The sequence below is a fragment of the Scylla paramamosain genome, unplaced genomic scaffold (assembly GCF_035594125.1).
Source record: "Scylla paramamosain isolate STU-SP2022 unplaced genomic scaffold, ASM3559412v1 Contig2, whole genome shotgun sequence".
Lineage (NCBI taxonomy): Eukaryota > Metazoa > Arthropoda > Malacostraca > Decapoda > Portunidae > Scylla > Scylla paramamosain.
Window position 1 is genome coordinate 4330001 of NW_026973667.1, and position 5000 is coordinate 4335000.

At 39.7% G+C, this 5000-nt stretch overlaps 1 protein-coding gene across 1 annotated transcript in view; it reads right to left on the reverse strand.

Moving 5' to 3' along the window:
- The window catches only part of LOC135095867 (zinc finger protein 554-like), a 101177-nt gene that overhangs the window by 29770 nt on the left and 66407 nt on the right, over window positions 1-5000 (reverse strand). The gene's annotated exons all lie outside the window — the stretch shown is intronic.

Genomic DNA, 5000 nt, shown 5'->3' on the forward strand with positions numbered 1-5000 from the left:
GGGTGACTAAGAGGGGGTCTGGTGGAGGTCTTCAGGTGGTACAGGGGACACAGCAAGGGTGACTAAGAGGGGGTCTGGTGGAGGTCTTCAGGTGGTACAGGGGACACAGCAAGGGTGACTAAGAGGGGGTCTGGTGGAGGTCTTCAGGTGGTACAGGGGACACAGCAAGGGTGACTAAGAGGGGGTCTGGAAAGTAAACAACTTAACGAAGTGTCCTGTAGTTTTTCTCCAATTATTAATGATATGTATTTAGGAAAATGTTTTGTTTGTTAAGGGCATTGTTTTTTTTTCATTACACACACACACTCTCTCTCTCTCTCTCTCTCTCTCTCTCTCTCTCTCTCTCTCTCTCTCTCTCTCTCTCTCTCTCTCTCTCTCTCTCTCTCTCTCTCTCTCTCTCTATATATATATATATAACTTAAATTCTGCTCTCTCTCTCTCTCTCTCTCTCTCTCTCTCTCTCTCTCTCTCTCTCTCTCTCTCTCTCTCTCTCTCTCTCTCTCTCTCTATATATATATATATATATATATATATATATATATATATATATATATATATATATATATATATATATATATATATATATATATATATAACTTAAATTCTGCTGTGTTTGGAAAGTGACAGTTTTGCATAATATTTGGAATAATTACATATGTACGATAATTTTACCAGAAGTACAATAATTTCAACCTGTGTAGTACGATAATATGGCCAAAACAATCTGGCAACCCTGGGCCCCCGGGAAGTTGCTACGCACTAGTGTGTTGTGAGCAGGTGTAGGGGTGGTGTGTGAGTGTGGCTGTGGTCGCGGACAACTGAAGCAGACCAAAGTAAGCGAGTTTTGATGAAATATTTGACATGTTGCATCATGGAATTACTGTTACCTGTTTTTTCATCACACTCACACACACCTCTCTCTCTCTCTCTCTCTCTCTCTCTCTCTCTCTCTCTCTCTCTCTCTCTCTCTCTCTCTCTGTATATATATATATATATATATATATACTCGTATATATATATATATATATATATATATATATATATATATATATATATATATATATATATATATATATATATATATATATATATATATATATATATATATAAAATATTATGCAAAACTGCCACTTTCCAAATACAGGAGAATTTAGATTATATATATATATATATATATATATATATATATATACTCGTATATATATATATATATATATATATATATATATATATATATATATATATATATATATATATATATATATATATATATATATATATATATATATAATTACATATATATATATATATATATATATATAATTACATATATATATATATATATATATATATATATATATATATATATATATATATATATATATATATATATATATATAATATATATATATATATATATATATATTTATATATATATATATATATATATATATATATATATATATAATATATATATAATTACTCCCAGTGAGGTCTAAAGCACTGTTTTCAGGGGGTGCTGTGAACTTATCATTAAACCCAGCTGTGACCTCACTGAACGTTTCCCTTTGTGTCTCACAACACAAGGGGGTAGTCACAGCCTGCCCTCTAAAGACAACTCTCTTCCTCCACACAAAACTACAAGCACCTAATAACACACACACCCTTCACTCAAAAAATTTTAAAATCATGGCGACTCCTACACCAGCCTCGGAGTCCCCATCTGGGGAGGGGACCATAAATGTCCCCAGGTCGGACTGCCTTTCCGTCGACGACCCTAAGTGTCTTGACACCCCCCTCAACTTTTTCTTCATTAACTTCTGCAACATTCGCGGTCTAAGATCTAATTTTCAATCTGTAGAACACCACCTCTCCTCTTCTAAACCTCATCTTCTTTTCCTCACTGAAACTCAGGTGTCTGAGGCAACTGACAGTAGCCCCTTTTCTGTTCTCTCCTACTTTCTCTATCCTCATTTTCGATCCAAAGCTGGATGCTGCGTTTATGTGCGCAGTGACTTAACCTGCTCTCGTGCCCACGCTCTTGAATCTTCCGAGTTTTCCACCATCTGGCTACGACTACAGAGTCATTCTCATACTAAATTTATCTGTGCTGTATACCTCTCTCCTAACTCCTCTGACTATAAGAAATTCTTTGACTACTTAACTTCCAAAGTGGAGCACATTCTGACCCTCTTCCCTTTTGCAGAGATCTCCATTCTTGGAGACTTCAATGTTCACCACCAGCTTTGGCTTTCCTCTCCCTTCACTGACCATCCTGGTGAACTAGCCTACAACTTTGCTATCCTCCATGACCTAGAGCAATTGGTGCAACACCCTACTCGTATTCCTGACCGTCTTGGAGATACGCCCAACATTCTTGACCTTTTCCTGACCTCTAATCCTTCTGCTTATGCTGTCACCCTTTCTTCTCCGTTGGGCTCCTCCGATCACAATCTCATATCTTTATCTTGTCCTATCACTCCAATCCCTCCTCAGGATCCCCCTAAGCGAAGGTGCCTCTGGCGTTTTGCCTCTGCTAGTTGGGGGGACCTGAGGTGGTATTTTGCTGATTTTCCTTGGAATGACTACTGCTTCCGTGTCAGAGACCCGTCTTTATGTGCTGAGCGCATAACAGAGGTGATAGTGTCTGGCATGGAGGCGTACATTCCTCACTCTTTTTCTCGTCCTAAACCTTCTAAACCTTGGTTTAACACAGCTTGTTCTCGTGCTATACATGATAGAGAGGTGGCCCACAAAAGGTACTTAAGCCTTCCTTCACCAGAATCTCATGCACTTTATATTTCTGCCCAGAACCATGCCAAGTCTGTTCTCCAACTAGCCAAAAACTCCTTCATTAACAGAAAATGTCAAAACCTTTCAAGATCTAACTCCCCTCGTGATTTCTGGCATCTAGCCAAAAATATATCCAATAACTTTGCTTCTTCTTCTTTCCCTCCTCTACTTCAACCAGATGGCACCACTGCTATCACATCTATTTCTAAAGCTGAACTCTTTGCTCAAACCTTTGCTAAAAACTCTACCTTGGACGATTCTGGGCTTGTTCCTCCCTCTCCTCCACCCTCTGACTACTTCATGCCTCGTATTAAAATTCTTCGTAATGATGTTTTCCATGCCCTCGCTGGCCTAAACCCTCGGAAGGCTTATGGACCTGATGGGGTCCCTCCTATTGTTCTCCGAAACTGTGCCTCCGTGCTTGCACCTTGCCTAGTCAAACTCTTTCAGCTCTGTCTGTCAACATCTACCTTTCCTTCTTGCTGGAAGTTTGCCTACATTCAACCTGTTCCTAAAAAGGGTGACCGCTCTAATCCCTCAAACTACCGTCCTATTGCTTTAATTTCCTGCTCATCTAAAGTTTTTGAATCTATCCTCAACAGGAAGATTCTTAAACATCTATCACTTCACAACCTTCTATCTGATCGCCAGTATGGGTTCCGTCAAGGCCGCTCTACTGGTGATCTTCTGGCTTTCCTTACTGAGTCTTGGTCATCCTCTTTTAGAGACTTTGGTGAAACTTTTGCTGTTGCCTTGGACATATCAAAAGCCTTTGATAGAGTCTGGCACAAAGCTTTGATTTCCAAACTACCCTCCTACGGTTTCTATCCTTCTCTCTGTAACTTCATCTCAAGTTTCCTTTCTGACCGTTCTATTGCTGCTGTGGTAGACGGTCACTGTTCTTCTCCTAAATCTATTAACAGTGGTGTTCCTCAGGGTTCTGTCCTGTCACCCACTCTCTTCTTATTATTCATTAATGATCTTCTAAACCAAACTTCTTGTCCTATCCACTCCTATGCTGATGATACCACCCTGCACTTTTCCACGTCTTTTCATAGACGTCCAACCCTTCAGGAGGTAAACATATCACGCAGGGAAGCCACAGAACGCCTGACTTCTGATCTTTCTAAAATTTCTGATTGGGGCAGAGCAAACTTGGTATTGTTCAATGCCTCAAAAATTCAATTCCTCCATCTATCAACTCGACACAATCTTCCAGACAACTATCCCCTCTTCTTCAGTGACACTCAACTGTCCCCCTCTTCTACACTGAACATCCTCGGTCTGTCCTTTACTTATAATCTGAACTGGAAACTTCACATCTCATCTCTAGCTAAAACAGCTTCTATGAAGTTAGGTGTTCTGAGACGTCTCCGCCAGTTTTTCTCACCCCCCCAGCTGCTAACTCTGTACAAGGGCCTTATCCGTCCATGTATGGAGTATGCTTCACATGTCTGGGGGGGTTCCACTCATACTGCTGTTCTAGACAGGGTGGAATCAAAAGCTTTTCGTCTCATCAACTCCTCTCCTCTAACTGACTGTCTTCAGCCTCTCTCTCACCGCCGCAATGTTGCATCTCTAGCTGTCTTCTACCGCTATTTTCATGCTAACTGCTCTTCTGATCTTGCTAACTGCATGCCTCCACTCCTTCCGCGGCCTCGCTGCACAAGACTTTCTTCTTTCTCTCACTCCTATTCTGTCCACCTCTCTAACGCAAGAGTTAACCAGTATTCTCAATCATTCATCCCTTTCTCTGGTAAACTCTGGAACTCCTTGCCTGCTTCTGTATTTCCACCTTCCTATGACTTGAATTCCTTCAAGAGGGAGGTTTCAGGACACTTATCCACCAATTTTTGACCACTGCTTTGACCCTTTTAGGGACTGGCATTTCAGTGGGCATTTTTTTTTATTAGATTTTTGTTGCCCTTGGCCAGTATCCTTCCTACATAAAAAAAAAAAAAAAAAAAAAAAAAAAAAAAATCTAAATTCTCCTGTATTTGGAAAGTGGCAGTTTTGCATAATATTTTAAATAATTATATATGTACGAAAGTTTTACCAGAAGTACAATAATTTCAACCTGTGAAGTACGATAATATGGCCACAACAATCTGGTAACGCTGAACTGTACGAGCCTAACAGAATCTCATGGCGTCCTGAAGGAAGGTTTCAAGTTGCGCGTGTAAACATTGACCAAAAAACACCAAAAT